Genomic DNA, 14,121 nt, shown 5'->3' with positions numbered 1-14,121 from the left:
AGATATTTGTGAGCGCCAGTTATACGTCATGTAATACTTGCTAAGTTTTCTGTCACCAGAATTGCTATTGTCTCATAAGTTAGCCACCAGATCAGGATAAGTCAAGGCTCTGATACCAACTGATGTGGGATGCGGAAGCGTCAAGAAGCAGAACACGTCCACCTCTAGAAAACAAGAAACAAAATACGTTTGCTTCTGAAAATAACCTCGAATCCACGAGGGTTCCTTGAGTCCACAAGGGTCCTTGAATTCACAAGGAGAAAGGGTCTGGAATCCATCAGAAAATAAAAAAGACAAAAGTTTGAATTTTATTGATTGAATAATTGTTCAAAAAACGTGTACAGACTTAGGGGCCTATTTAAGGGCTCTATAAAACTTGATAGACAAGAAAATATATTCTAAAATAACTCCTAATTGATACCTAACTATAACATGAACCAAATTTGACTTAAAAAAGCATTAAAAGCACCTAAAAACAAGGAAATAAATCACCTAAACCTAAAATAACGTTTTTTTTTTTTTTTTTTTACATAAAAATACCAAAATTTAAATAATTACAAAAATTAAATTGTAGATTCTATCCTACATCAAGTTGGTTGAAAATAGGCTAATTTTGGACAAGTCAAAGTTTGGAGTTTCCTAATGCGTGATGATCAAATTAAGTTCTATTTATACATTATTTAGTAGTTGCTGCAAAATAATTGATTTAACTTGAATAGTACTGGAATTCTTACAATTATTTAGCAAAAATAGAAAATAGAAACAAGAATGCCACTCAAGTGACAAAAAAAAAAATGTTTTCTGTAAACAAAACATGGTTCCTATTTTTTGTTATGGGATAAAATATCATGGTTCCAAAAAATTTGATTTTCGTCATTAATTTTTAAAATTTTCATTTTTTGTTTAGAAAGTTTGCAAAATATTCTACTTCGCAAAATATTCTACTTCATACCCTTTCGTCTATGACTGTTTAGACTGGATGGGCCTTTACTGAAGGAAGATGTTGATCCCTTCGTCGACTCTCTTGTTGCAAACTTGTTTCATATTTCGAATTGGGGTTCCCTTTTTTTACATTAAATTTTTAAGTTAGCTTGACGCACTTCAAAAGTCTTGCTTGTGTTGCTGTTTCGACAGCCTATTCCTCATAAGGTGAAATCTTTATCCGCCTATCTTGAGCTTGCTTATGTAGAAAAATTAATTTTGACCTAGATACGAGTGCGTTGAGTTTTTAGTGCATATATTCTACGTGACTTAGCAGATACTCTAATGTCTGAATGTAGTGCTTGATATCATAATACCAAGGCTTCACATTGGTTTCTTCTTCTAGCAAACAACACTCCTCAATGCTAAGGCAGTATGCTGGCATATCCCTCGTTTCTATCCTTAATGGTTGTAGGCTATCATTCCTCTGTCCTCTGTCAACTTGATCACATAGTTTTTAGATCCGGACTGTTCAATGAAATGTAAAAAAGGGAGGTTTAAGGTTTTTAAGGTTGAACTGAGGTCAAACTGTGACGATATTATAATTAATTTAATAATTATTTAAAATATAATTAAACATATTAAATTAGTATAAATAGAAAAATTAACTAAAATAGTCCAATTAAACATAGAGCTCTATCTATCAAATGTAATTTTCATACTGTAACTTTTACAAAACAAATTAGAAATATCAAATTCTAATCTAATATAAATATAATATTTCTTTAAATGTTGATTAGTAAAACTTGTGATAATACTAATAATAATGATAATACTAATATAAGTTCAAAAAAAAAAAAAAAAACCTATTATAAGTTCATATTTTCACTAACATGTCAATCTCTTTAATCCCACGCATCAGTTCAATAATAATATAAATGAAAAATTAATAATATTTTTTAGATTTTAATAAGAGTAGTCATAAAAAAATGCCCCCCCCCCCCCCCCAAAAAAAAGAAAAAGAAAAAGAAAGAGAAAACCTAGATATTATCATATTAATGTAAGGTGGAGGAGGCTTATTAGAAGTCAACACAAATGTGTGAATGACCAAAAGACTGAAACTTTCAGTTTTATCATTAAGGGCACGTTTGATAGACTGTAATAGACACTATAATGTAATAGATATTCATATGGCATAATTATTCGGTTGAAAGCCCCTTCTGTGCGATCCTTTTAAGCCCTTTCTGTTTCTTTCCCTTGACAGAGCATTTGGTGTGTAAAGGTACCCAAAAGGGTCTCTTTCTTTTTATGGACTACTGCTAGGGGTGGGATTCTCACAATTGATAACCTTGTTAAGAAGAAATTGCCCCTTGTCAACTGGTGTTGTTTATGTAGGTGTGATGAGGAGACTGTGGATCACCTTTTGATCCATTGTAAGTTTGCATCTGCTTTGTGGAGTGAGGTCCTTAGTATATTTGGGGTTCAGTGGGTAATGCCGGACACTATTGTTTCTCTTCTTTTTGCTTGGAGGAATTGGTTGGGAACTTACTCTTCAAAGGTTTGGAATTTGGTACCAGCTTGCCTTATGTGGTTAATATGGAAGGAACGCAATGCCTAAACTTTTAAGGACGTTGAGAGTCCTATAGATAAGTTGAAGACCTTGCTTGCTAGGACTTTGTTTGAGTGGTCTCGTATTTGGGGGCTTACGCATTGTAGTTCCTTGTCTGATTTCCTTAACTCTATTAGTCTTTCCTTATGATTTGATTGTATCTGTTTCAAGGGCAGTGTGTTTACAATCGTAAACACATTGTTCTTTTTCATCAATAAAACTCTTATTATCTATAAAAAAAAATGATTAGTTATTCCTTATGAATAGCTATTCTTCAAAATGAGGAATAACTATTCTTTATCAAAAGTACTGAATATCTATTCCTTCACCTTATGTAAAAACTTTTAAATTTTTTTTTCCTAAAAAGCCATTAGTTGCCACATCTTCAAAAAGGAAAGAAAATAAATTTTCCTTATTATTAATTATTAACTCTATTTTGAACACCTTAAAATAAGTGTATTTTAGGAAATTTGACTTAAAAAGGATTTAATTACACCTTCTTTTTATACTATACTAAATTGTGGATGCATATTTAGGATTTTATTCCTAAATGGTCACTAAACTAATAAATAGTAATACTTATTACATTTCAACTTAATGTATTTATTGTAATACTTATTCTTATTCCTATGTAATAATTATTACAGTGTACCAAACGTGCCCTAAATGTTAGTCACGTGAAAGGCTCACAAATCTAAGAAATTATATGTAATAAAACAAGGACAAAACTTATGTATAGTACCTTATGTTCAGGCATGTGGCTACTTAACTAAAAAATACACTTTCATCTCATGAGAAAAAATCCATATAACAGAATTTTAACAGGAGAACTTAAGAAAGAGTACCTAAATACTGTAACTAAGCATAAAACAAAAAACAAGGCAGTGAAGGGGCGGACATTACAACACACAAAAAACTGAAAGGAGGAGAAAAAGAAGCAGAAGTAGAGTATGTGAAATGAGCGACCAGGTGTGAGGGGTGGGACCAACGGCATGGTGGTGACTGTTGCGACATGATGAGTTTATTTAGGCGAAAATCGTTTAAAATGTAAAACGTGGCTCTCTGTTTTTCCTTTTTCTTTTTCTCTCACGATTTTTTTCATTCAAATTCTTCACCGACTGATACATGTTTTCTGGCCTAAATACGGTATATATTCCGGAACTATGTTGTTAATGGCTATAAACCTTTTTTAAAAACGGAACTGTGAAAACCAACTATGGTTCTCAGAACCATTCGGTCTGACTGTGATTCGAGTGGTTTCATGCTTTTTTCACATAGAAAGATTCTTAGGGTTAAAAGAACCGCAATGATGAAAGGTTCATGGTTAACTGGGTTGGATTGTACGGTCCAGTCTAGGTTTGAGAACCTTAATTCATGCTCACTAGAGTAGCTAGAGCATCAACAAATTGATTATAGGCTCTTCAAGTATACGTGAATGTTATTATTCAGAACTTTGGGCTCAATAGATTTACATAGTGTTGGTACAGAATGAGTTTCGGGTCTTTAGCTTGCTAATTCCCATTGGTTTGCGAAAGAATCAAGAGGGAGTCACCAAATACTTTTAGATCATAAGCTCCGAATTCTAGTGCAGCTTGTAGACCAACTTTGCATGCCTCGTATTTCATCACGTTCATACAATTGAAATTTAGCTTGATTGCGTAAGAAATGTTGACCCTTGGGCGATACCAATATAGCTCCTATTCCACTACCGCTTGACAGTGGTGGCTCCAGGATTTTTTTCTAGGGGGTCATTAATGTCTTAAGCTAGAATTTTGTTGTGGATGAGTAAAAAATAAAATGATTATTATTATTATTATTTTTATATAAAGTTTTCATGTAACATGCAATAATCTAACATAATATTCTAAATAGTATACAATGCAACTATACTATACAATAGTCTAAAAAAATTATTAATAGTTTAAAGATCGGTACGTAAGACAACAACAATTAAATGCATAAATAAATATAATTAAGTAAATAATCATAAAATTTGTCAAATTAATAATAATTCATTATAATCGAATGCAATACGAATTAAATAAAAATATATGATAAAGAAGAATAGTAACACATACAAGAGTAGGTATGGGAGTAAATGTGAAACTAAGAAAAAAAAAATAGTAACTGATATAATATTTTGTTTTTGAAGTGTAAGGATTTTTAACCACACAAGTGGTCATTCTCTTGGAATTGGAGCAAGTACTAAAAGACTTTTTGGACTCAAAAAACTGTAGAACACTTATCAAACTACTTGATTAGACAGAAAGAAAATATAAAAATGAAAAAGAGAGAATGAGAAAATAATCATATATTTAAATACAAAATAGTTGGTATGGTGTAATTTTTTGCTGATGAAGAAGAAAAGTGCAAGAAAAAACAATTTTATTTTACCATCAAAGGTAAAGTAAGCTAGAGTCCGGAGAGAAGGTTTATTTATTAACAAATGAGCAATTTTAATAACAATGCTATTGACACAACATTTATGCAATAAAATCTAGGTGTCAAGTTGTTAAAGGTATGTAAAAAAGTGACATTAATTATGGGTTCAGATAAAAAGCCAATTACAATTTGTCACTTAACCTTTATTGTAAAAATATTATGAAAATAGCACTAAAATGATCATATTTCAAGTTTATTTTAATTGGGTTTAAACAAAATTTAGAGTCAAAATGTTCAAAATTTTATTTTAGGAGTCAAAAAAAAATTATAACTTTATATATATATATATATATATATATTTTTGGCTAGGCCAGGGGATATATATATATATATATATATATTTTTTTTTTTTTGGCTAGGCCAGGGGGTTCATTTGAACCCCTTGGGCTGGCTGTAGAGCCGCTCTTGCTGCTTGAATCTACAATTCCATTAAAAGTACTACCTCCAACTCTAGGAATTAATTGTCACGCCCCAAATTCAAAATGGTCCAAAGCATGAGACAACGAACCATCAAGAGAAATTGTAGGAATTTTTCTTTTATATGTGTGGGTAGGTTCCTTAATGCTAAAGGGATAAGATTAGTAGGTCATTCACAACTAGGGGGCTATGCTTCAACTTAAGGCTTAGATGGACCCAAATGGATTGGTGGTCAAGCTTTTATTGTACTAAAAGGTCATTATAGGCAATGACACAGATTGTGAGTTGGTGGGGTGAACTTCGAAAAGCTTTACTCGAATGGAGTCTTGACTTCCTCTCTCACCTCTAACTAGGGTAATAAGGTGAACCAAATGTGCAAGTGTGTGAAACTATATTAGAAAAGCATTTGTTAGATTTAGGATATAGAACACATTAGATTTTAACATCTCTATCCCAAGTGGAGTTGCAATTATGGGCACAAGTGCCCCGCACTGCAGTGTGGCTTTTTGTTTGACTCCCTTTGCTGTGTATGATTTGCGTGCTCTTGGGAATACGCCTCAATTGAGTGGATAGGAGGCAGAGAGTTCATGGAGTTGCCACCTAGATTAGGTCTAGGAATCATATATGTGCCCTTTGCAAATGGTCTGATCTATCTAGAATCTGTGTTCGGTGTTAAGGTACAAAGGTGTGTTAGACACTTAACTCTGCTTGACCAGTGGGTTGACTTCCACTCATTATGTTCCATATCCTAATTCTATCAAAGGGTTCTCTAATAGGCTATCTTGTATGTACACACACACACTAATCCTACCTTAGCATACACCCTAACATTCATCTAAACATGGCATGTTATCATCTCATCACATAATCATGGTAACATCATACATGTCCTAACATACATTTAAGCATGGTATATGTCCTATTATTCATCTAAGCATACATTACTTTATTTCATGGCATGACACATCACATTATCACAAGGGCGTCAAGTGTACATGGCATCAACCATTCATGTTCATCATCTAAACATTGCATTCATAACATATTCACCATACTCACCGCATACATATCAAGCTCATCTCATGTGATCTATGCATGTTCATGCCATAATGCATAACTTACTTACCTTCTTTACCTTACGGCATCACAAAACCTATGCAATCAATGCATGTTCATGTCCAAATTCATGTTCATGTGTTCATCCAAGCACAAGCCCTAATCTTTAATTTAAACTAAGAAAGCAATCAATGCATGTTCATGTCCAAATTCATGTTCATGTGTTCATCCAAGCACAAGCCCTAATCTTTAATTTAAACTAAGAAAGCATGTAAATCATGTTATTTTATTGACCTTAAGCCTAATCATGCATAAACTGACTCAACCGAACCTAAGACATGCTTTTAGACTAAAAAAAATAGAAAGAAAACTAAAGCAAACAAATCTAGGTTTTCTGGGTAAACAATGCATATGCATGCAAAAGCATTTGTATGCATGGTCATGGAGATGTGTACACATGCACGAGCATGCGCATGCATCCCTACAGAGAAACACAACAGACAACACTCGATAAAACTACAGCCTATCTAACCTAGCATGATCCTAATTATCAAAGTAATAAACCTAACTGCACAATAGATTATGAAAGCAGGAAAACAACAATAAAGAACAAGGAAAACTAAAGAGAAGAGGCAAGAATGATACCTTACACAAAGAGCTCTTCAAGCTTAATTTTTGACCGCTCCTCTTAGTTAATCTAAAATATACAAAACCAGCAGGTTAGTTAGCTTTAACTAAAGGGTTTAGACTAGAAATGGTCATAGCCAAGAAAACTTTAACTAGTTGATGTTTTAAAATAAAAACTCCCTCTTTGAATCACTTTTTTCAAGTAGATTTGGGGTGTTTTAGGAAACATGTTGTGGGGGCATTTTTTATAGTGTTCAGAGAGTGGTGCATGGTTCTTCCCAGGAAATGTAAGATTAGCTTTGCATGTATTTTCCGTCAAAAGTTTCCCTACATAACATTCTGAAATCCTAATGCATGCACGTGCTTGAGGGCGTGCACGCATAGTCAATGCATGCGTGCGTGTGCTTAAGGTTTATACAATTGTTTTCTCTTCCAAATTATTCCTCAAGTTAAAGAGTTTTTTTAGTTATACCTTTGACTAGTTATGGACTCTTCTAGTGATATTGTCATTGAGGAACGGGGGTTGAAGTTGTAAAGTGTACAAAAAACGAGGGTCTACACTATGACCTCATTAAATTTAGCAAGTTGAGTCACCAATTATTATAGCACAAGTCTCCTAATTTAACATAGTACTCCAATCACCACCAATAAAGTAAGCTCCATGGCCAAGGTATAGCTAATTGATCTGAAAAAATGTTAGAGAGTGGGATGAGCTAAAACCTAGTAAGTAGCATAATAAATGGGGTTTAGAAAATGCATGTCTGTTGATAATGAGTATTTTACAAAACATGTTATACTTTAGGAATTTCCATTTGAATCTTGAAAATTCATTTTCATTGATAAAATGACAATAATGATTGAAATGATGTAGCACAAAAATTTCTCAAAATATCTCAACATGCTATCAAAACATCATTCCAAACTGAAAAATCCAACCCAAGGCCATTGACAAGCCGCCATAAGACATTAGGTATGCCCTAAAGACATCAGTTATTGTGGACAAAAGGAGGGGGGGGGGGGGGTGGGGGGGGGGGGGGAGGGGAGTTGCCACTTAGTTTTTGCAATGGCCTAGGAACCATATATATAACGTCCTCTCAAAGAAGAACCTTTTGATCTTACTTCCAGAGATATGAGTTCAGAGTTAAGATAAGGTCTTAGGAAGGTGTTAGGCACCCAAAACCATACAACCCTAAGGTTGGTTTCCCATCATTGTGTCTTATGTCTTAACCCTATTAAAGACATACTCAAAACTTATATCTAACTCACACACACACTAGCGTACATCTAACAATCAACATGACATCAAACATCCCTAACCATACATCTATCATGCTTATCAAACAAAGCCTAACATACATGCATCTCATCACATCGTAGACCTTAACATTCATCTAGCATGGCATAGCATAACATAGATCCTAGCATGTTACTACCATCATTTCATCATATCCCATCCAAGGTAGAAACATATGAATCATTAAATCAAGGTGGAAACAAGATAAATCAAGTTATCAACCAAGGCATCAAGAACACAATCATAACATCAAACCTAAGCAAGATCATATCACAAATGCATGTACATCACAAATGCATGGCTTACCTCACTTACCTTGTAGCAACTCAGCACCTATGGCATTAAGCATGAGTACATGAATGCGTGTTCATGGCATCAAAACAATAAAACACTAGACAAACCCTAATTCTAACATGTGAGGGACAAACCAAAAATTAAACATGTGAAATAGAAGCTTAAAAAGCATAAAAATACATAAAAGAGGCCAAACAGAATTATACATGTGAAAGCAGAAGAAAAAAAAAAAAACAAAAAATAGGCTTTCTAGGCAAGTTCATGCGCACGTATGAACAACCCTGTATGCGCAGGCAAGATTATGCGCTCGTGAGTTCCTGCCCAGAAACCCTAAAAACATAAAGACAGGGCAGAACTCTTAAACACAAATTCTAGCAACCTAACATGCTTTTAAAACATACAACCATCTAAATCTAAACTAAATAAACATATTGAAACATAAAACAAGCAAAGAAACAAACAAAAGCAGAATTAAACTTAAAGGAAAAAAAAAAAAAGATTTAGAACTATACCTCAAAGAGAAGCTCTTCAAGATTAATTTTTGACCGTTCCCTTCAGTCAAATATATTCACAATTTAATAAAAGAGTGATTAGTAATCTTAAACTTAAAAGATCAAGGCCAGAAAAGGCCCAAATCAAAAGAAATTTGACTTGAGGATGTTTTGTAAAAAACTCCCTCTTTGATTCATTATTTTTAGTGAATCTTAGTGTTTTCATGTGAGATTTCTGTGTGTTTTGAAAATATACCATGTAAGGTTATTTAAAGTGTGAAATAGTGGTTTGGAACGACTCCCAGACGATGTGGGATTCATTCCAAACCTCACATTTAATGCAGAAAACTTGTCTTGTTTAGTTCTTGGAATTCGCTATGCGTGCGCGAGATCAGGCCTACATGTGCATGTAGAAAGCTGGGTGTGCAGGCTGATATTTATGTGCGCATAGCGAGGGTTTCCTTGGACTTATTTTTTCAAAAATAGATTTATTTACTCATTAAAAGTTATATTTTTCATTTTAACATTTCTTAAGTCAATTTAACATTTGATTGGGCTCTAAACTAACCTTGGGTCTTAGAATTCAGCATTATTGGGGAACGGGGGCCCGAGTCGTAAGGGGTAAAAAATGCGGTGTTTACAGATGTTCCTCGTTTGATTCGTGAGTTTCACTAGCGGAATCAAAAGAATAAGAGACAAAACATTTTGTTTCGACGTACGGCTCAGGTCTAACCCATGCACATGACACACATCACGTATACATGGGGCGGGGTGCAACTCCGAAGAGTTACATGGGATTCATATGTCCGAATTCCCACCTTTGTTGCTCAAGAAACGAGAAATGACAAGTTCACTATCCCAGAACCTGTTTTACCAATTGTAAGCAAAAGACAAGTGACTCACTATTCTAATGTCACTCAAAAGAAAGAAATAAACCAAGGTGCTTTTACGAGCTTAAACAAATAAACAAGTGTGCTCTTATGAGCTCAAATAACCAAACAAAGGTGCTCTTATGAGCTTAAAAGGATATATATATATATATATATTTATATCTGTGGTGTCTATCTAGGGCTCTTGCCTCAAACTTCTTCGGGTGGTACTTGTCTTCCATCTCTACCTTTACCTGTTCGGTTAAGGCTCTTACCTTGAGGTGATCTTGGTCTTTATCTCTATCTCTACCTCTTCTACCGTGTCTACATTTTCAATTCCTGTAGGATTTGTGCGCGAATTCTGTATGATGTGCCTGCATGTTCAATTCCTGTAGGATATGTGCACATTTTTTGACTTGTATAGGATCTGTGCCTGCATATTCGATTCTCGGAGGATATGTGCACAATTTCTAACTTGTATAGGATTTGTGCCTGCATATTCAATTCTCGGAGGATATGTGCACAAGTTCTGTGTTCTTCCTTTCTGACTTGTATGGGGTTTCGTGCCTGTATGTTCAATTCATGGAGGATATGTGCACCAATTATGACTTGCATAAGACCTGTGCCTGTATATTCAATTCTCGGAGGATATGTGCATAATTTTTGTATTCTGACTTGCTTGACTATTTTTGGATGAAAGATCCACTAGGGATGCTAGAGGACTCACTGGGGAGTATAACTTGGTTGAGAAGTGTTTTGGTGATGATTCCGACCTATTATGAAGTCTTGATGGTGTATGGCCCATGGAGGGAGGGGTAGCTTGTTGGAGATTTTTTGATGGTGTTTTGTTCACTAGGGAGCTTCCTTCCACTGGGGAATGATTATCTTCTTCTTTGTTGTGACTCACTGAGGATTGGTGTTGACTCCACCCTCGAGGGGGTTTTACCAAACTCTATTGGGGAAATTCTGCTTTGCAACTCTCGAGGGAGCCACTTCTGTGCCTTGGAATCACGGGGGAGTCCATCTATGATAACAGATTTGCTTGGGCTTTAGTTGATGATCTTGACTCATGGAGGAGTTTTCATGATGATTTCTAGTCTACTAAGAGATGTTTGATGCTTTCGATCCACTAGGAATATTTTTAATGGTTTCAATTCACTGGGGATGCTTTTTAGGATCTTTGTGCTTTTTGCCTACTGAGGGCATTTCTGTCATATTTGGGTGTATTTTTTAATTTTCGTTTGCATTTCCAGCCTCCTGGGAACTCTATGGGGATATTTGAAATTTTTTTTTTCTAAATTACACATAGTTTAGCTATCAAGTGTGTTCCCGCCTCTTCATTTTTTTCTCCAACGGTTACCAACAGTTTCTTTTTCTTTTCATTCTCTTCATCACCCCCATCTCTTCACATTCTCTAACTCTCTCTACAAAAGCCTTTTGCCTCTCTCATATTCTCTCACAATCTGTCCCTCATCTTCTTCTTCAATCTCAATTTCTCCCTCAAACTCTCTCATCTCCTTCAATGGCACCTAAGTCCAAAAAGTGTTCTTACATCATTTCCACCGATTCTTTCCATCTTACTCACTGGAATGGAGTGGTAAGGCTCACGACGGCTCCTCCCTTAACCTATAGATCACAACAACACCTTTCAGAGGGTGCAAGGGTTGGATAGGTAAGTTTTTCAAACTTTTCTCATTTTTCAAGTTTTCCTTTGATCTTCCATTTTAATATATTTTTAAGCCTGTAAATGCTTGGGTTTTTCTTTGGGATGGGTTTAGATGAAAACCTGACACTCTAGGAGGGGGTAGAAACATGTTTAGGTTGAGTTTTGGTTGAGAAAACTTGGAAGATATCGAAGAACAACCTTCTATGTTCATTCTTGCATGCGTAGATTCGAGCCTGCATGCCTAGACTTGTTCTTACTTGCGTAGCCTGGATTCATGCATACGCAGGCTTGTTCTTACGTGCATGTATTTGTTCTTCAGTGTAGAATTTTGTGTACGTAGGATATTTTCTGAGTAAACATGGCGCCAGGCAGAAAGCCTAATTTGGGCTTTTTAGCTCTTTTTCATCCATTTTTCATTTGTTTGCAATTTTAACATCATCCTTCACCATTTTTTGCACTTAATTGTATGTCTCATGTCACATTTCATCCTACTGTCCATCCAACATCATTTTCTCAACGTCCCTTCCCTTAATCATTAATTTAATCCCATTATCTTTTTGTACATTTTAGCCTATATTCTGGTAGGGGAAGTACTAACCAGGTTTTGGTGTGGTACAACATCCTTCCTGAGGAGACTTCAGGCCATATTCATGTTGTGGGTTTTGAGGCCGTTATCCATTTGATGCCTGAGGGGTCTATCAGTGCTGTCTTGGCGCAGGCCTTGGCTGAGAGGTGGTGGTACACTACCCACACCTTCCACATTGTTGGCCAGGAGATGACCATCACTTCTCACTACTTCCATCGCATGATTGACTTACGAATTGATGGGGTCTCGATTAGTCAAGAGGACGAGTCGGGAATTAGGTTTGGTGTGGACTTGTTAGGGAGGAGGTATGCTACTAAGATGATCCGCTATACTGATCTTGAGGTGGACTTCGTGCATCGTTCACAGGGGACGACTGAGGAGTGCCTTTGGATGGCTAGAGTCTTTTTGCTGTACTAGTTGGAGGTGTACCTATTCTCCAATGGTGGGAAAATGGTGTCTTTGAGGTGGTTGGTCCTTTTTAGAGACTTTGAGTGGGCTCGGGCTACCAATTGGTGTTCGATGTGCTTAGCCTATTTCTACTCCTCCTTGGACACTCTTAGTCAAAGGACACTACACCAGCTAGTGGGGCCTTAGAAGCTCCTTGAGGTTAGTTCCTCTCTGTTTTCTCTTAAAGTTCGTGCATTCTTATTGTTATACATCCAAATGCCATATAGGTTAAGGTTATGTACCATATTCTTGTTAACTGCATCCATACCCATATCTTGCAAACTGTTACCCTACCATATGTGTCTTGCAAACTGTACCATATCTGAACCTTGCAAACTATCATCTAGCAAACTGTCATTTTTGAATCTTGTAAATTGTCATATTGCAAATTTCTCTTTCTGAATCTTGTACACTATCATATTTTTTAGCATTGGGCTGTGGAGTATGGTCCCATTGCTAGGGGGGCAGTGGTGGACTTGAGGAGGATCACCTCAACAGGGTTTCTCTTGATGATGTAAGTTAGGCACATATTGCTTTCACTATTTTGGCTTCTTAAGGTTCTCTTTCTAACCCCATATGTTGTTATAGATCTTGTGGAGTCCTTGGGCCAGAGCTACCCCTGTAGTGGACCTGAGCTTGGAGGCATCTGCCATACTTGCTTCTTGTCTCTCTCAGCCCCTTGAAGGCGGTGGATTGAGGGTGTGCTACCAGCTGTCGGGTGAGGATGCGCCTCGGGTCCTTATGGACCCTCTAGTGTTCATGCTTACTCCTCGTTCCATGACGGATGCGGAGTACGACCTGTGGAGGCTAGGCATCCCCTTCACCAATTAGATCACAGATGAGCTAGATTATGACAAGTTCAGTGGGACTCGCTACATGCCTTCCCTTACCGTTCTTGTATGTGTTCTTTCTCCTCTTATTTCCTTTAATCAGTCATCATGTGCATTCTTGTTCATTAATAACACTTAAATGAAACATTTGTGTCAAGAGGGTCTTGTTGCCGGTGCACTTATTAATCCTCCCCATTTGCCCTGGTCAGTCTATACCTACAGCCCTGATGGCTTTGCTCGGGAGTAACTTGTTGGGCGCAATACAAATGTCACGGGCTACCCCTTCCCTGAAGGCACCCGGGTGGTGAGTCCTCTTTTATCCTTGTTCTCTTTCCTTTCTACTCTTGCATCCCAACACTTGTTTTAACAACCTTATCCTCAAAATTCAGCCTACTATCCTAGAGCATGAGGAGCTTGTTTGGCTTGCGGGAAACCTCAAGCTAGAGCTGACAGAGTATTCCCAATAGCTGTACGGTGGCAAGGATGGTGAGGAGGAGGATGATGATAGTGGTGATGGTGTGGGAGGTTCAGAGTTGACTCCGAGCCATTAGCCGAGGAAGAGGCGCTTCTGG

The sequence above is a fragment of the Quercus robur genome, chromosome 10 (genome assembly GCF_932294415.1).
Source record: "Quercus robur chromosome 10, dhQueRobu3.1, whole genome shotgun sequence".
NCBI lineage: Eukaryota > Viridiplantae > Streptophyta > Magnoliopsida > Fagales > Fagaceae > Quercus > Quercus robur.
The sequence above is the reverse complement of the archived record's forward strand: the minus strand, read 5'-3'. Positions refer to the sequence as shown.